The following is a 26,416-nucleotide window of genomic DNA, read 5'->3' as shown; positions in this document are numbered from 1 at the left end:
CTCTCTCCATCTCTCCATCTCTATCTCCATCTCTCTCTCTATCTCTCCATCTCTCTCTCTCTCTCTCTCTCTCTCTCTCTCTCTCTCTCTCTCTCTCTCTCTCTCTCTCTCTCTCTCTCTCTCCATCTCTCCATCTCTCTCTCTCTCTCTCTCTCTCTCTCTCTCTCTCTCTCTCTCTCTCTCTCTCTCTCTCTCTCTCCATCTCTCTCTATCTCTCTCTCTCTCTCTCACAGACAGCCTCCCCTAATTCCCCATTTACTGGTGCCCGCCCCCCAATTAACCATTTACTGGTGCCCTCTCCTAATTCCCCATTCACTGGAGCCCTCCCCTAATTCCCATTTACAGGTGCCCTCTCCTAATTCCCCATTCACTGGTGCCATCCCCTAATTCCCCATTCACTGGAGCCCTCCCCTAATTCCCATTTACAGGTGCCCTCTCCTAATTCCCCATTCACTGGTGCCATCCCCTAATTCCCTATTTACTGGTGCCTTCCCCTAATTCCCCATTTACAGGTGCCCTCCCCTAATTCCCCATTTACTGGTGCCCTCCTGTATTGTTCTACTTTCTATTTTCTGTAAAATTACCCTTCCCATTCCCAGGTTTAAAGATGGGCCGGGATATTAAAATTCAAACGCAGACTGGGAATTTTGGAACGGCACTGTGTAACAACTGTAGAGTTGCTGCCTAACAGTGCCAGAGATTAGTGCAGGTGTCAGAGGTTGTGGGGAGAAGGCAGGAGAACGGGGTTAGAAGGGAGAGATAGATCAGCCATGATTAAATGGCGGAGTAGACTTGATGGGCCGAATGGCCTCATTCTACTATCAGAGAGAGTTGGATGTAGCTCTTTGGGCTAATGGATTAAAGGATATGGGGGAGAAAGGAGGAACAGGGTACTGATTTTGGATGATCAGCCATTTTTGCTCCAGGAAGCATTGTCGTAGAGGTCATAATATAAAGTATGTTTGAAATATTTTGATTTAAACCTTTTAATTAGAGATAGTCATACAGCATGGAAACAGGCCCAACTTGACCCCACCGGCCAACATGTCCCATTTGGCCCATATCCCTCTAAATCTATCCTATCCATGTACCTGCCTAAATGTTTGCAATAGTATCTGCCTCAACTACCTCCTCTGGCAGCTCATTCTGCATACCCACTACTCTTTGATTAAAAAATATACCCCTCAGGTTCCTATTAAACCTTCATCCCCTCCCCCTCCCCATCTATGTCCTCTGGTTCTCGATTCCCCTACTCTGAGCAAGAGACACTGTGCATTTACTTATTGTACAACTCATTTAACTTCCCTTATCTTGCCTTTCCCAAGAAGGTTGGGTCATCAATGGGCTGAAGGGTCCTATCATCGGAATCGGGCTTCAGTTCACGGCAATGCCCAAAAAACGTTACCGTCATGATTTATCAAACGTTTTATGATAACATTCTGCGCCATTCCTCCCCAGCACAGACTGGGTAAGAGTGACAACATTTGCAACCACACGACAGCCTGACTCTAATCGCAATTGTTTAGTTTGGGCTTTAGTTTAAAGGTACAGAGCTCTCAGCCCACCGAGTCCCTACAGACCAGCGATCCCCACACATTAACACTACCCAAATACACACTGGGGACAATTTTACATTTATACAATTTCACCAAGCCAATTAACCTACAAACCCGCACGTCTCTGGCGTGTGGAAGGAAACCGAAAACCCATGCGGGTGACAGGGAGAACGTACAAACTCCATACAGACAAACTCTCATAGTCAGGATGGAACCCGGGTCTCTGGCGCTGCAAGGCAGTAGCTCCACTGCCACACCACCTTGCTGCCCTAAATGTGAAGTGTAGAAGTCATCATTAATAATTCTTTTTTGAAAGTCGAGATTTCTGACAAGCTCCAAACTTCAATGTGAATTGGTTAACACACGACAGGGAATGCGGGGGGACATGGAGTTTATAGAGTCATGGATAGACACAAAGTGCTGGAGTAACTCAAAGGGTCAAGCTATATCTCTGTAGAAAAAGAATGGGTGACATTTTCGGTTGGGACCCTTCTTCAGACACTTCTTCTGAGTCTGAAGAACGGTGCCGACCCGAAACGTCATCCGTACATTTTCTCCAGAGATGCTGCCTGACCCGCTGAGCTACTCAAGCACTTTGTGTCTATCTTCGGTGTTTACCAGCATCTGCAGTTCCTTTCTACACAGTTGGTCTGGTCCACTGCGAAATCCCCTCAAGGTATGAGTCTGAAGAAGGGTCTCGACCTGAAAGATCACCCATCCTTTATCTCCACAGATGCCGCTTGACTCGCTGAGTTACTCCAGCACTTTGTGCCTATCTTCGGTATATACCAGTATCTGCAGTTTCTTTCTAGCGGAGTCAGGGGGTATGGGGAGAAGGCAGGAACGGGGTACTGATTGAGAATGATCAGCCATGATCACATTGCTGGCTCGAAGGGCCGAATGGCCTCCTCCTGCACTTATTGTCTATTGTCTATTGTCTACAGATATAGAGTCATAGATTAATGCAGCACTGAAACAGGCCCTTCAGCCCAACTTGACCAAGACCCTCGGAAACTTTCCTATCCATGTACCTGTCCAAATGTTGTTATAGTACCTGCCTCAACTTCCTCCTCTGCCACCACTTTCTATCTGACATACCTTCAAAGCAATGTGGTGATTAGTGAAGGGCTTTTCTATAGGCACGGTAAAGAGGTGTGAGGGGGTAAGCCGAACTAAAAATGCCAGATAATTGGCTTGCCTATTTGCAATCTATTATAATCTGTCAGTAGCTATCGTCTTTACCCACGATATAAATCCAACCCAGGATTTTCCCTGAGTAATAAAATTCTCTATTTTAATAGCAACATCTTTTTCAAGTGGAATTAGAATTTTTAAAATAGTTTAGTTTAGTTTTAATTTAGAGATACAATGCGGAAACCGGACCTTTAGCCCACCGAGTCCGCACCGACCAGCGATCCCCACACATTAACACTATCCAACACACACTAGGGCCAATTTTACATTTATACCGAGCCAATTAACATCTAAGGAGTGTGGGAGGAAACAGTGTGGGAGGAAATGGCGGCACGGTGGCGCAGCGGTAGAGTTGCTGCCTTACAGCAGCGCCGGAGACTCAGGTTCGATCCTGACTACGGGCGCCGTCTGTACGGAGTTTGAACGTTCTCCCCGTGACCTGCATGGGTTTTCTCCAAGGTCTTCGGTTTCCTCCCACACTCCAAAGACGTGCAGGTATGTAGGTTAATTGACTGGGTAATATGTAAAAATTGTCCCTAGTGTGTGTAGGATAGTGTTAATGTGCGGGAATCGCTGGGCGGCGCGGACTCGGTGGGCCGAAGGGCCTGTTTCCGCGCTGTATCTCTAAAAAAAGAGAAGATCTCGGAGAAAACCCACACGCTCATGGGGAGAGCGTACAAACTCCGTACAGACAGCGCCCGTGGTTGGGATTGAACCCGGTTCTCTGGCGCTGCAAGTGCTATAAGGCCTCAACTCTACTGCTGCGCCAGCGTGCAGCCCCATTCTAGTAATACGTTTTATTTTGCTTTGAGAATCCCCGTGCACAAAGAGCTCTTGTAATTGCAAAGTGTTTAATTGCCCTTCCCTTTGTTAAATGTGATACAATAATTGTAAGTTCTGAGCAAATTTTACCTTTGTTGACTCAAGGAAAAGTGAATGCTAATTTGCAAAAGGCTACGATGTTACAATGAATCAGACATGAAGGAAATATTACTCACATCGGGACTTGGTTGGATTTTCTTTTAAATGACTTCATCAAATTAGCAGCCAATCTATCATCTGAATTACATCGATATATAAATCACACCCCTCTTACACGTTAAAAACTAAATAAATCTCATTGGCATAAATGTCACATAGCTGAATAAATTGATCTCCCCCTTTCAAGGCTTAAAAATGCATGAAATATTGAATAGCAAATTTAAATGAATGGTCCCAATGTCCCTTTGATAAAGGAGACATAAGACATGATCAATTTGAGACATTAAGTAAAGAAGCATTGCATTAGTACTGCACCTTATCACATCAAACCAAAATGGCTCAGACATCTTAATGAAATCAATGCTTTTAAATGCAGTCATAAGGTCATAAGGTTATGTGATAGGAGCATAATTAGGCCATTCGGCCCATCAAGTCTACCCCACCATTCAATCATGGCTTATCTATCTCTCCCTCCTAACCCCATTCTCCTGCCTTCCCCTCAAAACTCCCGACACCCTTACCAATCAAGAATCTATCTTATCTATACCTTAAAAATATCAATAGGCTTAGCCTCCACCACCTTCTGTGGCAAAGAATTCCACAGATTCACCACCCTCTGACTAAAGAAATTCCTCCTCATCTCCTTCCTCAAAGAACGTCCTTTAATTCAGAGGCTATGACCTCTGGCCCTGGACTCTCCCACTAGTGGAAACATCCTCTCCACAACCACCCTGTTCAAGCCTTTCACTATTCGACATGTTTCAATGAGGTCCCCCTCTCATTCTTCTAAACTCCAGCGAGTACAGGCCCAGTGTCGTCAAACGCTCATCATATGTTAACCCACTCATTTCCGGGGGTTTTCTTGTAAACCAGTAACGGCAGGGATATCGATAGACAGCAGTGAGCCATTCAGCCTTTCAACCCCAGAGTCCCAAACCAGGGGCCACAGTTTAAGAATAAGGGGTAGGCTATTTAGAACGGAGATGAGAAAAAACTTTTTCACTCAGAGAGTTGTAAAGCTGTGGAATTCCCTGCCTCAGAAGGCAGTGGAGGCCAATTCTCTGGATGCTTTCAAGAGAGAGCTAGATAGAGCTCTTAATGATAGCAGAGTCAAGGGATATGGGGAGAAGGCAGGAACGGGGTACTGATTGTGGATGATCAGCCATGATCACGGTGAATGGCGGTGCTGGCTCGAAGGGCTGAATAGCCTGCTCCTGCACCTATTGTCTATTGTCTATAACCTTATTCTACCATTCAACAGGAATAGTCTCTGTTTCATTTCCATTGAAAACCCGATCTATCAAATATCTATCAACCTCAATTGTGAAGATTTTAATTATAATCCGTCCTTTGTGTATAAAATCAGGTAGATCAGGTAGTCGGACAGAGTCTCCCATCCGGAGATCCCGGAGAAACCCCACGCAGGGCATGGGGAGAAAGTACAAACAGTCTCTAGCGCTGTGAGGCAGCAGTTCTACCGCTGCACCACCGTGCTGCCAATGCCATCGACATGAAGCCATGAACAATAGATCGTGGACACTCACATTTCGGAGGACCTAACATGGTCCAATAACACTGCTGCGCTGGTCAAGAAGGCACAGCAACGACTGTTCTACCTAAGAACGCTGAAAAAGTCTGGTCTACCCCAACAGCTGCTGACGACCTTCTACCGCTGCACCATAGAGAGCATCCTAACGCATGGCATCCCTATGTGGTACCTCAGCTGCACGGAGGCAGAAAGGAAAGCTCTTCAGCGGGTAGTCCATAGAGCTCAGAGGACCATCGGAACACAGCTACCAGCCTTGGAGGGCATCTACAACACACGATGCCTCAGAAAAGCCACCAGCATCCACAAAGACTCTTCACACCCCTGCAACAGTCTGTTCGAACTCCTTCCATCGGGCAGATGATACAAGGCCTTCTACGCCCGCACCTCCAGACTCAGGAACAGCTTCATCCCCAGGGCCATAGCTGCTATGAACCGGTCCTGCCGAGCCGGATGGTCACATCGCACAGTGATCCGGCACAGATCTACTTGCACTTTATTCTGTCTTAAAACTGTTACAATTTGTTTCGTTGGGTTGCTGTTGTTTAAATTAATTAAATTATTGCATCGTATGGGAGGCGCATTCCCAATCTCGTTGTACCCCTGTACAATGACAATAAAGATATATTGTATTGTATTGTATTGTATTGTATTGTATTGTATTGTATTGTATTGTATTGTATTGTATTGTATTGTATTGTATTGTATTGTGGGGATCTCAGGGCACTGTATGGCACGTAAAATTAAACGTAAAATTAAACGATCCTGTCTCAACCATTGGAGCAGTATAAATGTCACTAATAGAATCTGTAACTAAAATGAACAGAAAGCAAGGGGAAGACATGACTCATGGACTTGACTGGGAAACGGCTCATTCTGGGATCACATAAATTAAACAGAAGAGGCCCATGGCGTACTGTTCCTGTGATGAGTACCTCCAGTTAGAATTCTGCTACTTGCAAACCAGCTACACTGTAAGAGCTTGCCAAAGGTTGCAAAATGATTTGCGATGCATCGCTAGCATGGTGAGTAATTAAAAGAAAAAGATGCCATTAGCCATGATGAATGTTGCACAGCAAGCCGGCTGAAAATATTCAGTTTATAAAATATAGAAAATGCCGGAAATATTCAGCTGGTCGGGCAGCATTAGTGAAGAGAGAAAATTAGAGCATAGAACATAAAACAGTACAGCGCAGGTACAGGCTCTTCGGCCCACAATGTCTGTGCTGAACGTACCACCTGGTTAAACGGATGACTGCATGTATTCCATATCCCTCGATTCCTTGCACATTCAAGTGCCCGTCTAAAAGCCTGTTAAATATTGGCATTTATTCCATCACAATTCTACCTCTTTGGTGACCCACCCTCACTATCCTTGATCGGACTTTGCTGGCCAAATGGCCTCCTCCTGCACCTATTTTCTATGTTTCTATATTTCAGTCCCTGGATGGTGGGAAGGGAAGAAGTGAAAGAACAGGTGGTACATTTCCTGCAGATACATGGAAAACTGCTGTAAGAAGTAAAGTGTCTGATCAGGATGGAAGAATGGACCAGGGAGTTGAGAAGGACGGCACGGCAGCTGATGGAACAGCAGCCTCTCATGCCAGAGGCCCAGGTTTGATCCCTACCTCGAGTGCTGTCTGTGTGGAGTTTACACATTCTCCCTTTGACCGCGTGGATTTCCTTCAGGTGCTGTGGTTTCCACCCACATCCTAAAGACATGTGGGTTTGTAAGTTAATTAGCCTCTGTAAATTGTCCCCAGTGAGTATGGAGTGGATGAGAGAGTGACATTACATAAAACTATCTTGGGTCAGGCAGCATCTCTGGAGGAAAGGAATAGGTGATGTTTCAGGTCAGGATCTTTCTTCAGTTCTTCAGTATAAAGAGTCTCAACCCAAAACATCATCTATTCCTTCCCTCCAGAGATGCTGCTTGACCCATTGAGTTACTCCTGCATTTTGTGTCCATCTTCGGTGTAAACCAGCATCTGCAGTTCCTTCTTACACATATAACTAGTGTGAATGGGTGATTGATGGTCAGTGTGGATTTGACCAGAGAGCCTATTTCCATGTTGTGTCTCTGAACTAAACTGTATTTTCCAAATGCTGTAAAGGGAAGGCAAGTGAAAGATGGACTCGAGGGTCTGACATATAGGGAGATGTTGAGTATTGCTTGGAGTGCAGGAGGTTGAGGGGTAATCTTATAGAGGTGTACAAGATCATGAGAGGAATAGATCAGGTAAATGCACAGAGTAGGAGAATCGAGAAACAAGAGGGCATAGGTTTAGGGTGAGGGAGGAAAGATTTAATAGGAAACTGAAGGGTAACATTTTTACACAAATGGTGGCGGGTATATGGAACAAGCTGCCGGCGGAGGTGCTTGAGGCAGATACTATCATTACGTTTAAGAGATAGGTGGACAGGCACCTGGATAGGATAGGCTTAGAGGGTTATTGGTCAAACGCAAGTAGATGGAACAAGTGTAGATGGGGCATGTTGGCCAAAGTGGGCTAGTTGGGCCAAAAGGCCTGCTTTCACACTGACTCACACTCTCTATGTGGCTGGTGGTGAAATCATGGTAAAGCTGGTGGAAACTGCGAAGGGTGATTTGTTAAACGCGTGCGCTAATAGATAGAAGATTCTCACCAGGGAAAGTCCACTCTTGCTCTATCCAGGAGCAGAGGGCTTGAGAACAGAGCTGATAGATGAGATGTCAAGTCCAATGGGAAGGAGCCATGGTTCAGGAAGAAGAAAACATCTCTGATGCATTCACAAAATGCTGGAGTAACTCAGCAGGTCAGGCAGCATCTCGGGAGAGAAGGAATGGGTGACGTTTCGGGTCGAGACCCTTCTTCAGACATCTCAGATGCTTCTGTTTGTAAAGACTCATTATCAGACTTGCTACTTTCATTCATTGACTCTGCCATCTTGTCATAAGAAGGCACTGGGACTCAATTATAATTGAATAATCTCATAAATAATTTTGAATAATTTGAATCTAAATGTTTTGTTATTTTGATTGAGTTATTCTAGCGCAGAGTGAAAGTCAATGGTTGATGTTTTTCATTGATCAAAATGAAAAAATGTTGCCTCATGCTGACAATGAGGCTTCATGGTCAGGTTAAGAACAAAACACTTGCAACGAATGGGGACTTGAAAGTGCAGCCAAAACTGGCGACTCTTGTGTATGATCTCGGTGGACTATTTCTATATACCTGTAACCGTATCTAAGATGAGCTTATGTACAGTGATACTGTACGCAGAAAAAGAATTTCACTGCACCTCAATACATGTGACAATATGTATCCTTATTGTTTTGATGTGTTTATGCTTCATTCTTAATTGTTAACTGTATGTTTGTGTTGTCATTTGTGAGCAGAGCACCAAGGCACATCCCTTGTATGTGCACATACTTGGCCAATAAACTCATTCATTCATTCATTCATTCATTCATCCATTCATTCATTCATTCATTCATTCATTCATTCATTCATTCATTCATTCATTCATTCATTCATTCAGTCATTCATAAAGTACCATTGAAACATTAAAAGACTAAAAGTAAACACGTTTGAGTCGTAAATAAAAATTGGAAAAGTTACAAATCCACCTGGGGGGGAAGTCAGCAATTGGTTGTTGGAGCCATTCCAACATCGATTGAAGGAAGAAGGGTCTCGACCCGGAACATCACCCATCCATGTTCTCCAGAGATGCCGCCTGACCTGCGGAGTTACTCCAGCACTCTGTGTCCTTTTATTGATTCAAGGTCAATAGTCAATAGTCAATAGTCGTTTATTTGTCACATACACATAAATGTGTAGTGAAATGATCAGCCATGATCGCATTGAATGGCGGTGCTGGCTCGAAGGGCTGAATGGCCTACTCCTGCACCTATTGTCTATTGTCTATTGTCTATTGTCTATTGAAATGAAACATTACCCGCAGTTGAACAATAAGACCAATAAGAATAACAGAGGTGTTCACCTCTGTGCAGTCACTGAGGCTCCTTTCTAGGAATCAAATGTGTGCACAGTGAGTGGGTATCTCTGGCAGTCTCTACACCTTCATATTTAGTGCTGGACACGTTGCTCTCCCATTCATTTTCTATTACCATATTTTTCTGAACTGATCGGAACACTGTCAGTTACTTGTCAGAAAACATAAGCCTCAATTTAATACATGTTTACATCCTACTGCACTTATATTGCTTAACATTTGCTAAACTTATTACATGTTACGCCCGACCGGACCTTATATTTAATTACATTATTATTATTTATTTATTTTTAAACGGCACTACAGATGCATTTGCAATATGTTAGCTCTCGTTGCTGTGCAATAACTTGCTGTCTTGGTTGCACTGTACACTGCCTTGACCGTATTGTAATTGTTTTGTCTATATTGTATTAGAGGTCAGTTTGTTTAATTCAGTAGATTAGGTTTAGCTTGTTATGGATAAAGGTTTATCCTTTAGTATAAGAAGATAACTGCAGATGCTGGTACAAATCGAAGGTATTTATTCACAAAATGCTGGAGTAACTCAGCAGGTTAGGCAGCATCTCGGGTGACGTTTCGGGTCGAGACCCTTCTTCAGACTTTGTACTGTCCTTTGTACTGTCTGCTGTGTGTGATTGCATCATCTGGACTGCTTTAATTTCGTTGTACTTTGTGTAGTGACAATAAAGATTATTTACATTTTTACATTTACATTTTCATAAATTAAGTGCTTTCATTTTAGTTTAGTTCAGTTTAGAGATACAGCAAGGAAACAGGCCCTTCGGCCCACCGAGTCCTCACCGACCAGCGGTCCCCGCACATTAACACTATCCTACACACACTGGGGACAATTTACATTTATACCAAGCCAATTAACCGTCAAACCTGTACGTCTTTGGAGTGTGGGAGGGAAATGAAGATCTCGGAGAAAACCCACGCGGGCACGGGGAGAACGTATAAGCACCATATAGCACCATATAAGCATCATATATCGTGTCAACCTAAAGTCACGTGTGGCTGCGCCTAACGGCTGCGGCTCGCTGGCAGTCTGTTTGTCTTTTTTCCTTTTTTTTGTTTGTTTGTGTGTCGGTGTTGGGATGGTTTTTGTTTCAGTTTTTGGCTGTGTATGTGTGGGGGGGGGGGGGGGTGGGGTAGGGTGGGGGGTGGTGGGGTGGGGGAAACCTTTCTTTTATTAGGTCTCTTCCCCGAGGCGCAGCTCGGCCGCGGGGCCTTCCATCGCCCGCGGGGCCTTCCATCGCCCGGCGCGGCTCGGCCGCTGGACTTAACATCGCCGGCGCGGCTCGGCCACGGGACCTAACAGTGCCTGGTGCGGCTCGGCCGCGGGGCCTTCCATCGCCCGGCGCGGCTCGGCCGCGGAACGGTTCAGCGCCCGGCGCGGCCGCGGGGCCTTCCGTCGCCCGGCGCGGCTCGGCCGCTGGACTTAACATCACCGGCGCAGCTCGGCCGCGGGACTTAGCAGCGCCCGGTGCAGCTCGGCCGCGGGGCCTTCCATCGCCCTGCGCGGCTCGGCCGCTGGACTTAACATCGCTGGCGCGGCTCGGCCGCGGGACGTTTCAGTGCCCGGTGCGGCTCGGCCGCGGGGCCTTCCATCCCCTTGCGGGGGCTGTGCGTGCCGGTCGCTTTGGTAGGGGTCGAGCTGCCTGTCCGTGGGCGTGGGGGGGAAGAGAATGGAAGTTTTGTTGCCTTCCATCACAGTGAGGGGGTGTTTGGAGTCACTGTGATGGATGTTTGTGTTGGGGTCTTGTGTCCTGTGTTCTTTTCTTTTTTGTTGTGTTCTGTGACTGCTGTAATTTCGTTCGGTATCTGTACCGAATGACAATAAAGTTCTGTTATATAGACAGCAACCGTAGTCGGGATCGAACCCGGGTCTCCGGGATGCAAGTGCTGTAAGGCAGCAACTGGTACCGCTGCACCATTGTGCTGCCTCATCTGCAAGGCACCATTTCCTCTCATTTCTAGGGTATTGTTGCCATCTCTTGCCATCTCTTCCTCTAAACAGGATTTACAACCCAGCTACAGTCAGGGCTCCACCTATCTTCAATGAGCCCAGATTTTACCTTCACAGTTGGGGTGCATGAATTTTGTGGGGAGGTAAAACTGAGTCCAGACGTGCCTGAGAATCAGAGAGACAAGGCAAGCTGAGAAATATTGACAGCAATTGGACTGGACTAAAATAATTTAATGCAAAGTGGGACATATCTACTTTGGTGCATTCCTCTTTAGCACACATGCATTTTCCTTTAGAGAGCTGGAGCACTGACAAATCCATTAGTTCTAAGATTTTATCACGAGTAGAGGCAGTATCAAATAGCAGCTGAGACAAAGAAGAAGCAACTGCCTGATCGACCAATTTGCTGAAGATAGACACAAAATGCTGGAGTGACCCAGCGGGACAGGCAGCATCTCTTGGTGGAAGGAATGGGTGACGTTTCGGGTCGAGACCCTTCTTCAGACTGAGAGTCTGGGGAGAGGGAAACGAGAGTCATGCATTTTGGTAACAAGAATAAAGGCGTAGATTATTTTCTAAATGGAGAGAGAATCCAGAAATCGGAAGTGCAAAGGGACTTGGGATTGCTGGTGCAGGACTCCCAAATCTGTAGTAAGGAAGGCAAATTCAATGCTAGCATTTATATCAAGAGGACTGGAATACAAAAAAACTGAGATGTAATGCTGTGGCTCTAAAAGGCGCTGGTCAAGCCACATTTGGAGTACTGTGAGCAAATTTGGGCCCCATATCTGAGGAAGGATGTGCTGGCTCGAGAGAGGGTCTAGAGGAGGTTGGCAAGAATGATTCCAGGAATGATTGGGTTAACATATGATGAGTGCTTGACAGTACTGGGCCTTGACTCGCTGGAGTCTAGAAAGTTGAGGCAGAGATAGAGTGGATGTGGAAAGGATGTTTCCACTGGTGGAAGAGTCTAGGGCCAGAGGTCACAGCCTCAAAATTAAAGGGCACTCCTTTCGAAAGGTGTGGAGGAATTTATTTAGTCAGAGGGTTAGTTAATCTGTGGCACTCTCTGCCACCAAGGGCTGTAGAGGCCAAGTCAGTGGATATTTTTAAGGCAGAGATAGACAAATTCTTGATTAGAGCGGGTCAAGGGTTTTGGGAGAAGGCAGGAAAGTGGCATTAGGGGGCAGAGATCAGCCATGATTGAATGGCAGAGTGGACTCGATGGGCCGAACGGCCTAATGCTTCTCTTATAACTTGTAAACTTGTGAGAGATATGGGGCAAGGGCGAGGGAAACGAGAGATATGGGTCGGGGGAGGAGAGAAACGAGGGATATGGGGCAGGAGAGAGGGAAACGAGAGATATGCTGTGTTGTCGCAGTCTTGCACAGCTACTGCTCTGCACTTTACGTAGTGAGCTGAAAATGAAGTGAAGTCGGAACAATAAAATGACATTATAATAGCCGCAATTAAAGTCGAGTCAACTCAATCAGAAAATTATATTCAGCTCTCCAAAGAACAGAAATCATTTGCTAACTGTGCCCAAGGTTTTGATCGTGTGTTCATTATGTATCTCTGCAAAGCTCAGAAGGGCAAAGAGAAATTGCTTGCTCAAAATGTGATCTCAACAACAAAAACCTATGTTTGGTGTCATGAAGGGTAAAAGTGCACTGCTTTGCAATTATTAAACCATTTGTGGAAAGTCATCTCTATCAGGCATTTTTTTTTTTTTTGTCATGCATCAGTCTTGGTTTAGTTCTGCTGTGCACTGAACTGTCCCTTATCCTGAAGCAATAAAATGAGGTATGATCCAATTTCCAGTCAGCTGTAAGGCTTTTACCAATGAACCATGTGGCGTGCCTGTAAATAATTTGTGATCCCAGCTATCTTTTTTTTTTTGGAACAAATTTTAGGTAACTACACAACAACCCTTCCCCTCTCCCTTCTTCCCCCATATAGCCACCCCGCCTCCTTCTATAGACCCCTCTCCCCTGTTTCCCATCTGAACTTGCACCTATTTCTCCCCTCCTCTTCCATCTACGTTCTTTCCTCTAGCTTCACATCTCTTAACTCTTCAATCATCTCGTCTCATACCTTTTGTCTTTTCATCTCTAGTCTTTGTCCAACCATCTATCAATCAAGTAACTCCCCTCAACTGTGTCAGCCTGTTACCTGCCAGGCTTTGTCCTGCCCCGCTTTGCTTCCAGCTTTCCGTACAGACAGCACCCGTGGTCAGTATCGAACCCGGGTCTCAGACGCTGTAAGGCAGCAACTCTACCGCTGGCCCACCCATGCTGGCCTGTGGTCTTGGCATCGTGCTCAGCATGGACATTGTGGGCTGAAGGGCCAGCTCCTGTGCTTTACTGTTCGACGTTCTATGACATTCACAGTGTAGACAGATAGCATACAGTAAATAATAAATACACCAATAAATACAAGACCAGCACAATGGTACACAATTGTTGTGCAATTTGAAGTAGTGCAAAAAAGCTACTAAAGTGCAATAGCACAATAATTGAACGAGGTAAAGTTAAGAGGGAGAGTACTTGGCCACATTATGGAGAAGGGGGTGTGAAAGGGGTGATTGGTTGAGGAGTCTGATAACATTGGGGAAGAAGCTGTTCTTAAGTCTGGAAGTCAGAGTTTTCAAGCTCTTGGATTTTCTCCCAGAAGCACAGAAACATAGAAACATTGAAAATAGATAGGAGAAGAGAGAAAAAGAAATGGCCAGGGTGGCGGGCATCCTCAATGATACCTCCAGCCTTCCTAATGCCATGATGAATGGGAACTTCTCTGTTCTTTGTACAGGGAACAAGCAAAATGGATCTGAGATCATCTTGGCACGAGATGGAGGTACAAATGAATTGGAAATCCATGAACAACGTTGAACTAGTTGGAATCAGCAAAATGGAAGCTTAGACATAGAAAACAGAAAATAGGTGCAGGAGTCGGCCATTCGACCCTTCGAGCCCTTCAATATGATCATGGCTGATCATCCAAAATCAGTACCCTGTTCCTGCTTTCTCTCCACATCACTTGATTCAGTTAGCCCTAAGAGCTAAATATAATTCTCTCTTGAATAAATCAAGTACATACAGAGTTCCTTTTAGGTTAGTTTAGAGATATAGCATGGAAACAGGCCCTTCGGCCCGGTGAGCTGTGCCGACCAGCGTTCCCCACACACTAACACTATCCTATGTGCACCAGGAACAATTTACCATTATACCAAGCCAATTAACCTACAACCCTGTACGTCTTTGGAGTGCAGGAGGAAACCGGAGATCCTGGAGAAAACCCACGCACGTGACAGGGGGGACGTACAAATTCTGTACAGGCAGCACCTGTGGTCGGGATCAAACCCGGGCTGGGGGAAAAGTGTGCGGTCTGAAATGAAGACTTCTGGCCAAATAACTGGCTAATGAGGCAAGGAGGATAACCATGTGACATTGAGGTGGGACTTTATTGAGATGGAGATGGAGGGTGATGATGCCAAGTCCATGTTCAGGGTCTGAGAAGGGAAGATCACGAGGCATAGTGTAAATATTCATAAGTTCATAGAAACATAGAAACATAGAAGATAGGTGCAGGAGGAGGCCATTTGGCCCTTTGAGCCAACACCCCCATTCATTGTGATCATTGCTGATCATCCACAATCAGTAACCTGTGCCTGCCTTCTCCCCATATCCCTTGATTCCACAAACCCCTAGAGCTCTATCTAACTCTCTTTTAAATTCATCCAGTGTATTGGCCTCCGCTGCCTTCTGTGGCAGAAAATGCCACAAATTCACAACTCTCTGGATGAAAAAGTTTCTTCTCAGCTTAGTTTTTAAAAAGTTACTTCTCACCTCAGTTTTTTTAAAGTTTCTCCTCACCTCAGGTCATAGGAGAAGAAGTAAGTCATTCAGCCCATCAAGTCTACTCCATTCAATCATGGCAGATCTATCTTTTCCTTTCAACCCATTCTCCTGCCTTCTCCCATAACCATTGACACCCTCACTAATCAAGTAACTGTCAATTGCTGCCTTAAAAGACACAATAGCTTGGCCAAACTATCTGTGAATTCCACAGATTCACCAGCCTCTGACTAAAGAATTCCTCCTCAAATCCATTCTAAAGGCACAATCTTTTATTCTGAGGCTCTGCCCTATGGCCCTAGACTCTCCCACAAGTGAAACATCCTCCCCGACACTCTGGTGGGAGGCAACAAAGGAGAACATCAAGAAGTTCTTCGTCTCCAAAGGTGTTCAGAGAGCAAGACAGGGTAAGAGGGAATTGTGTCAACTCCAGACAGATTTGCAGCAACTGCTCCTTCTGCAGAGGAGAGGGGTGGATGTGAGGGAGGAACTGAGAGAGTTGAAGGGCCGGCAAGCTCGGCTCTTTACCTCTGAATCCTCCAAGATCATCTTCCGGTCCAGGGTCCGCCATGTTGAGCAGGATGAGACGTGCTCACGTTTCTTCTTCCATAAGGTTCACAGGGGGAGCTCTGTGATCAAAAGCCTTAGGGAGGAGGACGGCTCGGTAACATCCTCGCAGACAGACATGCTAAAGGTCTGCAGATCATTTTATAAGGATCTGTACGATAAAAAGACCACAGACAGCACCGCCTCCCAGAACTTCCTGTCCTCCATCACGGAAGTCTTGGACGACAGCAAGCGGGAGAGTCTGGACCAACCACTGACCCTGGAGGAGCTGACTGGCTCCATCCGTTCCTTTGACTCGAGTAAAACTCCCGGAGGCGATGGCTTACCGGCAGAGTTGTACTCGGCTCTGTGGGACTGGGTGGGCCCGGACCTGCTGGAAGTGTACAACGATATACTTCTAGCCGGCAGCATGTCAGACTCTATGAGGAAGGGCAGCATCACCCTGATCTACAAGCAGAAGGGGGAGATGAATGACATAAGGAATTGGAGACCCATCACATTGTTAAATGTAGACTACAAGATCCTGTCTAAGGCCATCGCCAACCGGTCAAGTCTGCTCTGGGACGGGTGATCCACCCGGACCAAACCTGTGCTGTACCTGGCAGGAAAATCTCAGACAGCCTGGTGCTGCTGAGAGATACCATTGCCTACGTGCAGGACAGACGGGTGGATGCCTGCCTGGTCAGCTTGGACCAGGAGAAGGCCTTCGATAGGATATCGCACACGTACATGAGGGACGTGCTCTCCAAAATGGGCTTTGGGGAGGGAATCAGGAAGTGGATCCAACTGCTCTACACCAATATCTGTAGTGCAGTCCAAATTAATGGGTGGGAATCAGACAGCTTCCCCGTCAGGTCTGGAGTCAGGCAGGGTTGCCCTCTCTCCCCTGTCTTGTTCGTCTGTTGCATTGAACCCTTTGCCGAATCCATCAGGAAGGATGCGAGCATAAGAGGAGTGACATTGCCAGGCAGTGGGGGCACTCAGGTCAAGGCCTCCCTGTACATGGACGATGTCGCCGTCTTCTGCTCGGATCCAGGGTCGGTCCGCAGACTGATCAGCGTCTGCGACCAGCTTGAGTTGGCCACGGGGGCCAAGGTAAACCGCAGGAAGAGCGAGGCCATGCTCTTTGGCAACTGGCCCGACCGATCTTCCATCCCCTTCACCATCAAGCCTGACTTCCTGAAGGTGCTGGGGATCTGGTTCGGGAAGGCTGAGGCATGTAACAAGAATTGGCTGGAGCGGATAGCCAAGGTGGGGAAGAAGCTGGAGCTGTGGAAGCAGCGCTCCCTCTCCATCACGGGGAAAAACCTAGTCATCAGGTGTGAGGTGCTCTCGGGGCTGCTGTACTTGGCGCAAGTGTGGCCCGCCCCTCCCTCCCACGCCAAGGGGATCACCCGGGCTGTCTTCCGCTTCATCTGGGGGTCGGCGATGGACCGGGTGCGACGAGCCACAATGCACAAGTCGGCAGACAATGGGGGTAAAAGCGTGCCCAACGTCGCCCTCATTCTGATGGCCACCTTCGTGTGTGGCTGCATCAGGCGGAGCATAGAGCCAAGGCACGTGGGCACCAAATGCCGCTACCTGCTGAGGTTACCCGGTGTTGCGAAGGATGGGCCTGGCGCAGATGCCACGCAATGTGCCAGTCAGCTGGACATTGCCGAACCATCTGTCGTTTGTGGAAAGGTTCTTCCGGACCAACACCTTTGACCACAAGTCCATCGGGCAGTGGTCAGCACGGAAAGTCCTGCAGGCACTGCAGGGGAATGACTCCATGGATCCTGTGGCATGGTTCCCAGAGCAGACTGCCCAGCTTGTCTGGCAAAATGCCTCATCGCCAGAACTCACCAACAAGCACCAAGACCTGGCTTGGCTGGCGGTGAGGAGACGGTGGCCCACCTCTTCACAGAGTGTGGATTTGCCAAGAGAGTCTGGAGAGGTCTGCAGGGGTCCCTGTCACGATTCATTCCGAGCAGCTCCATCACAGAGGACTCTGTGATCTATGGACTGTTCCCTGGGACGCATTCGGATGCTGACATCGAGTGCTGCTGGAAGGTCATCAACTCGGTGAAAGACGCTCTTTGGTCTGCCCGAGCTTTGTTGGCCTCCCAGCGGAGCGAGCTGTCCGTCAAGGAATGTTGCCGACTGGCCCACTGCAGACTGCAGGAGTACGTGCTGAGGGACGCACTGAAGCTCGGTGCAGCCAGTGCTAAGGCCCTGTGGGGGAGGAGCACAGTCTAGGGTCCTTCCGCTGCTGGACATGGGGGGGCAGGGTGTGGTGGAGAGAGACGCCCCTCCAAATAAGGGATACTGGGTAAATGTCTAAATGTAAGTTAATGTCTAAGTGAATGTCCGTATCAAATGTAACCTCTGGAAATGTCGGATGGGCTTGTTTAAGAATATGTTTTGTGAATGATATTTATTATTTGAATAAAGTATTTTTTGATTAAAAAAAAAAAAAAAATTAAATTTTTTAATTAAAAAAAAAAAAAATCCTCTCCACATCCACTCTATTCAGGCCTTTCACTATTCAGTAAGTTTCAATGAGGTCCCCTCTCATCCTTCTAGACTCCAGCAACTACAAGCCCAGTGCCGTCAAACGCTCATCTTATGACAAAGGGCTTGGAAGCTCTTGGCTTTTCAAGATGTATTTCGGCATTTCTCAAATAATTCTAACATCGGGAGGAAGCAGCTGAGCTATTTTCCTCAAGTGTCCAACTGCAGTAGCACTGATGGGGCTCCATAACTCCATAGCTCCCAACACACAAGACCTTTCCCTTTGTGTAGGAAGGAACTGCAGATGCTGGTTTAAACCGAAGATAGACACAAAATGCTGGAGTAACTCAGTGGACAGGCAGAGAAGGCAGGATCCATTTTAGTCTAGGTGTCAACTACCTTTTCTGGGATATTTTAAGCCATTTCTAAGAATTTTTCAAAGATATTTTAGGCCAACTCTATAAATTTCTGCATGGGATCTAATTGGATTTTGGCACAATATGCATGGCATGCTTAGCACACCGAGAAACACAAGTAATAGAAGTTAGAGCTTAGAAGAGCATGGCGCGGGAACAGGCCCTTCAGCCCACAATGTATGTGCCAAACATGATGTCGAGGTAAACTAATCTCCTCTGCCTGCACTTGTTCAGTATGGCCCCATCCCTGCATGCATGTGCCTATCTAAAAGCCTCTAAAACGCCACTACCTGTATCTATCTTCACCACCACCACAGGTACCCACCACCCTGTGTACAATGTAAAAGGGACCACATCACCCCGATTCTGGCCTCTCTCCACTGGCTCCCAGCACGTTACAGAATCGATTTCAAGCTCCTCCTATTTGCATACAAAGCCTTCTTGCCCCCTCCCCCATATCAAAAATCTTCCAACCCACCACTCAATCTCCAGGTCCCTCAGGTCAGCCGACTTGTGGCTACTGACTATCCCGCGGTCTAGGCTTAAGCTCAGGGGTGACCGCGCTTTTGCATTGCAGCTCCTAGACTGTGGAACAGCATCCCTCTCCCCGGCACTGATGTACAGCACTTTGGTCAACGTGGGTTGTGTTTAAATGTGCTATGCAAATAAAATTGACTTGACTTGACTTGACTCGACAACATTTCACCTTAAAACCTTATCTCTTTGGCCTTTAATTTTTGACATTTCCACCCCAGGATTAAAGGTTCTGTGTATCTACCCTGAGCCTCTCTCAATTTCCTCAGAGAAACATGATTCTCACAAAAAAAGTTTTTGATGTTTGTAGGACTTTCACAGTGGTACCCATGGTACCATTTCTACGCTGATAAAACTTAGCGAAGCAATTTTTTCTATATCAAGAGAGTGGTAAAATGATCCATTAAAGTCTAATCCAAGGGAGATGATAGGACTGGTAAATGGGCACTCTGAATCTATTTTTACAGTGGAGGAACAGGACAAAATAACAAGCAAATTGAATGTAATTGAATAAATTGTAACAAAGAAAATAACACCAGCTTTCTTGGAAAGACGTTAGGATATTCCAGTAGATCAAAGGGAATGCTTAAATGAAAGTTGTTGTGTTGTTATCTTCTGCAGCTGGCTACCTGTTAGCACTGAAAGGGAACCACTCTTAGCCTTTAGACCAGGCTGTCAAATGTGGCTCAATGGTACCACTCTATCAGAGGCCTGTCAATTGGAACTGCACTCCAGGGAGCTCAACACTTAGCCCTGACCGCCATTTCAGAGCAGAATTCAGGAGAGAATGTCAGATGTTAATCAGAGACCTACCTTCACAAGTGATGCAAACATATCCCACAGCACTATTCAAAGACCTGCTCCTGAGTCTACGCCCACAATTGACCCTCAGCCAAGTGTGATTAGCCCTTGGTCAAGGTTGTAGGTTTCTTTTATAAACAAGGAGGGGAAGGTTACTGGGCTAGATGGGAATATGCAGTTGAGGTTATTATCGAATAACCTTGATTATATTGAATGGTGGAGCAGATTCTCAGGGATGTGTAGGAAAGGAACTGCAGATGTTGGTTTAAATCAAAGATAGGCACAAAAAGCTGGAGTAACTCAGCGGGCCAGGCAGCATCCCTGGAGAAAAGGAATAGGTGATGTTTCGGGTCGAGACTGAAGAATGGTCTGAACTCACGTGAAGATGGCTCTAGCACGTTGTGTCTATCTTAGGGATGAGTGACTTGCTCTGCTCCCGACTCACATGTTCAAACATAGGTTCATACGTATTTCTCCAAAATGGCCTGGTTAAAATAGAGATGTGACATAAAATGAATGAAACATGTTTACTATCAGTAACGTGGGAAAGACCTTCATCCTCTTGTCACAAACCAGCTTCACATTAAAGGTGTAGCATCTCTTTCTATTCAAGAAGATCCCATACAAATACTAACTTGGTTTGTCCTATCTTGGTTTGTCTTCCCCAAAATGCATTACCTTGCACTTGTTTGAGTTAAATTCCATTTTCCAGTTGATGTACATCCTATTGTAACCGTTGCCAAACTTCTTCACTCTGTACTATACGACCAATGTCGGTGCCATTTGCAAACGTACTAACATGCAGCCTACTTTCTCATAGAAATCTTATAGACAATAGACAATAGACAATAGGTGCAGGAGGAGGCCATTCGGCCCTTCGAGCCAGCACCGCCATTCAATGTGATCATGGGTGATCACATATATATCTTTAATATATATTAAATGACAATATTTATATGACAAACTGTAGTAGTCCCAGTGCCAATCCCTGTTGTAACCATTAGTTATGGGCCCCCAGGGGCTCACGTTGTCGACCTCCCCGTGGTGTGAGCCCTGTCAACTGACCTCAGTCAGGCGAACGACAACAAACAGAGACAGCAAGAGCAGGAGCAGCTTCATAACTTCTGTTGCCTCAAACGCAAGAAGAAGAAGATGGGCCTCCAAACTAAAATGAAACAATTCTACACTACCATCTTTTACGTCCTACCATCAATTTGACCAATTTGTATCCTATTGACCAGCTTATCCTGGATCCCATGCATTGTAATCTTCCGGGCCAGCCTACCATGCAGGACCATCTGAAGAAGGGTCTCAACCCGTAACATCACGTATTCCTTTTCTCCAGAGATGCTGCCTGCCCTGCTAAGTTACTCCAGTATTTTTGGTCAGTTTTGGTCAGTGCAGTTTTGGTCTCCAAATTTGAGGAAGGATATTCTTGCTATTGAGGGCGTGCAGCATAGGTTTACTAGCTTAATTCCCGGAATGGCGGGACTATCATATGTTGAAAGACTGGAGCGACTAGGCTTGTATACACTGGAATTTAGAAGGATGAGAGGAGATCTTATCGAAACGTATAAGATTATTAAGGGGTTGGACACGTTAGAGGCAGGAAACATGTTCCCAATGTTGGGGGAGTCCAGAACAAGGGGCCACAGCTTAAGAATAAGGGGTAGGCCATGTAGAACTGAGATGAGGAAAAACGTTTTCAGTCAGAGAGTTGTGAATCTGTGGAATTCTCCGCCTCAGAAGGCAGTGGAGGCCAATTCTCCGAATGCATTCAAGAGAGAGCTGGATAGAGCTCTTAAGGATAGCGGCGTCAGGGGGTATGGGGAGAAGGCAGGAACGGGGTACTGATTGAGAATGATCAGCCATGATCACATTGAATTGCGGTGCTGGCTTGAAGGGCCGAATAGCCTCCTCCTGCACCTATTGTCTATTGTATGGCGAGTCCGGAAACTTGTTCTTTGTTGAAGAAGTTTATTGCGACAGCAATATTCGATTACAAAGTTTCTTTAACAAGATAATGGACAACCATTAAAACTCACTGTCTTCTTTGAAGACGTCTCCTAACTAACTCTTTTCGGGCGCCAAAAGCGCACATGACAACGCTGTCCAATCAGCGATGTCGCTCTCTGGACCAATCCCTACGGTCGCGCCCACACGTGACCTTGCTGGCCAATCTGAGGGTTCGACGACTAGGACCACTCTCTATGGTCGCTACAATTGTCTATTTTGTGCCTATCTTCCATTGTAAGCCAGCATCTACAGTTCCTTCCTACATTACCACCCAGGAGCTTGTCTAAGTTAATGCAGGCATCGTTTACTGCCCCTCCCCTCATTAATCCACTGTACCTGCCTAGGTACAGTGAAATTCTTTGTTTTTGCACACAATCTGGTAAAGATCATGCAGGGGGCTCCCCTTAGGCAGCGTACAAAAGAGTCGCAACGTTTCTGGTGCCAGCAAGGTTTCAAAGGTTCTAAGTACAGTCTCATCTTGTCGCAGTGGAGAAACCAGGCCTGCCGCCACACATGGCTGCAAGTGGCCCACCGGGTCATTCTCGTCAGCCCCCTGCCAGGTTATAAGGTCATACGTGATGGAGTAGAATTAGGCCATTCGGCCCATCAAGTCTACTCCGTCATTCAATCGTGGCTGATTTATCTCTCCCTCCTAACCCCATTCTCCTGCCTTCTCCCCGTTGCCTCTGACACCCGTACTAATCGAGAATCTATCTAACTTGTATGGATCTTATAGAAACATATAAAATTCTTAAGCGATTGGACAGGCTAGATGCAGGAAAAATGTTCCTGATGTTGGGGGAGTCCACAACCAGGTGGGTCATAGTTTAAGAATAAAGGGTAGGACATTTAGGACTGAGATGAGGAGCAACCTTTTCACCCAGAGATTTGTGAATCTGTGGACATTTTCTGCCACAGAAGGCAGTGGAGGCCAATTCAGTGGATGTTTCCAAGAGGGAGTTGGATCAAGCTCATACGTCTAATGCAATCAAGGGGTATGGGGAGAAAGCAGGAACGGGGTATTGATTTTGGATGATCAGCCATGATCATAATGAATGGCGATGCTGGCTCGAAGGGCTGAATGGCCTACTCCTCCACCTATTTTCTATATTTCTATGTTTCTATGTCTGCCTTAAAAATATTCGCTGACTGGGCCTCCAGAGCCTTCTGCGGTAAAGAATTCCACAGATTCACCACCCTCTGACTAAAGAAATTTGTCCTCATCTCCTTCCTAAAAGAATGTCCTTTAATTCTGAGGTTATGACCTCTAGTCATAGACTCTCCCTCGAGTGGAAACATCCTCTCCACATCTACATTATCCAAGCCTTTCACTATTCTGTATGTTTCAATGAGGTTCCCCCCTCATTCTTCTAAACTCCAGCGAGTCCAGGCCCAGTGCCAACAAACGTTCATCATTGGTTAACCTACTAATTCCTGGGATCATTCTTTGTAAAACCTCCTCTGGACCCTCTCCAGAGCCAACAAATCCTTCCTCAGGTGTGGTGCCCAAAATTGCTCACAATATTCCAAATGTGGCCTTACCAGCGCCTTGTAGAGCTCGGTCCCTGCAGTCCCTCTTAGTTCTCAACAGCACAACCTACTGGGTCCCTCTTTGCTCTCAGCGGCCTGCCCACAGGGTTGCCAGGGTTGCTGGTCGTTTGACTCCACGGAGCGTCTCGGGACCACCCCGCCCATTGCGTGGCGCATCCCGGGCCCCGTGAATACTGATAGATTCTCGATTAGTACAAGTATCAGGGGTTATGGGGAGAAGGCAGGAGAATGGGGTTTGGAGGGAGAGATAGATCAACCACGGAGTAGGCTTGGTGGGCCGAATGGCCTAATGCTACTCCTATTCCTTACGACCTTTATGAATGTGAATCAGGGCTCCGGCAGGGTTCCTACTTTGTCCTCCTTGCTGTCCAGCCACTCCAGCATTCCTAGCTGCCCTAATTCTGAAGAAGGGTCCCGACCCGAAACATCACCCATTCCTTCTCACCAGAGATGCTTCCTGTCCCGCTGAGTTACTCCAGCATTTTGCACTTCCTTCCTTTCGTCTGCTCTAGTGCCTTGTTCAGTTCCATCAACAGATCTGACATGACCATCTGTAAGATTTTGTGACTTATCAGCTAATAGATCTGAGAGTCTAGTGTCAGTAGTTGTAACATTTTATCAGGGAATGGAAGATTAGATCTTGAACTTATATAGACATATCAATCATGCATAGGGCAGCGCGGTGGTGCAGCGGTAGAGTTGCTGCCTTACAGCGAATGCAGCGCCGGAGACTCAGGTTCAATCACCTTTATTCTGGCACACTGACTACACCTTGCCACATGTTATGTACAACCTAGCTTACATCAATAAAACTGCTTTGGCAATGGGATAACTAACTACATTGTGCTGCTTTGTCCAACAAATATTATAAAAGATTTTGGTATCTCTTTCAGCGAGGCATCAGACACCATTTTAGTTGAGTTTAGTTTAGAGATACAGTGCGGAAACTGGCCCTTCAGCCCACCGAGTCCGCACCGACCAGTGATCTCCGCACATTAACACTATCTTACACACACTAAGTGAAAATTTACCCTTATACCGAGCCAATAAACCTATAAACCTGAACATCTTTGGAGTTGGGGAGGGAACTGAAAATCTCGGAGAAAACCCACACTGTCACGGGGAGAACTTACAAACTCCGTACAGACAGCACCCGTAGTCAGGATCGAACCCGGGTCTCTGGCGCCTGTAAGTATTGTAAGGCAGCAACTCTACCGCTGCGCCACCATGCCGCCCACCATTGTTTGCCCCTCAGACCACATTTAGAGCCTGTCATTCCAAGACCACGATTTAATGGCCTTGGCTCAACTGCTTCCTTGTCAATGTCTCAGCTAAGCATTTGAGTAACGGAAGGTGTATTCCTCTCTATTTTCTCTTGTGATATTGTTATCCAGACCAATTAGGCAACAGACCATTAAATGGCATAAGACGCTAAATAGCGTGGAAGCAGACCCTTCGGTCCACCGAGTCTGTGTTCACCAGATTGATCCCTGGGATGGCGGGACTTTCATATGAAGAAAGACTGGATAGACTGGGCTTGTACTCGCTGGAATTTAGAAGACTGAGGGGGGATCTTATAGAAACATATAAAATTCTTAAGGGGTTGGAGAGGCTAGATGCAGGAAGATTGTTCCCGATGTTGGGGGAGTCCAGAACCAGGGGTCACAGCTTAAGGATAAGGGGGAAGTCTTTTAGGACCGAGATGAGAAAACATTTCTTCACACAGAGAGTGGTGAGTCTGTGGAATTCTCTGCCACAGAAGGTAGTTGAGGCCAGTTCATTGGCTATATTTAAGAGGGAGTTAGATGTGGCCCTTGTGGCTAAAGGGATCAGGGGTTATGGAGAGAAGGCAGGTACAGGTTACTGAGCTGGATGATCAGCCATGATCATATTGAATGGCGGTGCAGGCTCGAAGGGCTGAATGGCCTACTCCTGCACCTATTTTCTATGTTTCTATGTGTCGACCAGCGATCAGTATCAGTGTCAGTTATCAGTTTCGTTTATTGTTACGTGTACCGAAATACAGCGAAAAAGCGACCACCCTGTACACTTGCACTATCCTATTCACTAGGGACAATACACCTACAAACCTACATGTCCTTGGGATGCAGGAGGAAACCGGAGCACCTGCAGGAAACCTACGCCGTCACTGAGAGAACGTGCAAACTACAAACAGACAAACAAACTGAGGTCGAACTCAAACTTGGGTCTCTGGATCTGGGGCAGCAGCTCTACCAGCTATGTGTGTGTGGCATGTGAGCATTTGTGTGTGTGTATATTATGCGGCACGGTGGCGCAGCGGTAGAGTTGCTGCCTTACAGCGAATGCAGCGCCGGAAACTCAGGTTCGATCCTGACTACGGGCGCCGTCTGTACTGAGTTTGTACGTTCTCCCCGTGACCTGCGTGGGTTTTCTTCGAGATCTTCGGTTTCCTCCCACACTCCAAAGACGTACAGGTATGTAGGTTAATTGGCTGGGCAAATGTAAAAATTGTCCCTAGTGGGTGTAGGACTAGTGTCGGTGTGCGGGGATCACTGGGCGGCGCGGACCCGGTGGGCCGAAGGGCCTGTTTCTGCGCTGTATCTCTAAATCTAAAAATCTAAAAAATACACGTATGTGAGTACATGCATGTGCATGCTTGCAATCCTGTGGATGTGCATATACTGTATGAATGCCTGCATTTGTTTGCACATGCACGAATTCTGATAAGTTTCACGCATGCATGCCTGAGTCTTAATATACATCTGATGTTATCGTCTTAGATCCTGTTTTGAGCTTAACGACTAGCTTGTTGCATGAAAATTCCTACGGCCACTTGGGAAATCATCACCTCTAAGAGTTCATTCAGCAGAAAGGTGGCTAAGAATTCAGGTTACAATTTCTAACTATATACACAAGCAGTTCTTTTCAAGACACGAGACTGTAGGCGCTTTTATCTGGAG

This window comes from Rhinoraja longicauda, chromosome 7, assembly GCF_053455715.1.
Source record: "Rhinoraja longicauda isolate Sanriku21f chromosome 7, sRhiLon1.1, whole genome shotgun sequence".
NCBI classification, from domain to species: domain Eukaryota; kingdom Metazoa; phylum Chordata; class Chondrichthyes; order Rajiformes; family Arhynchobatidae; genus Rhinoraja; species Rhinoraja longicauda.
Note: the sequence above shows the minus strand (reverse complement) of the source record.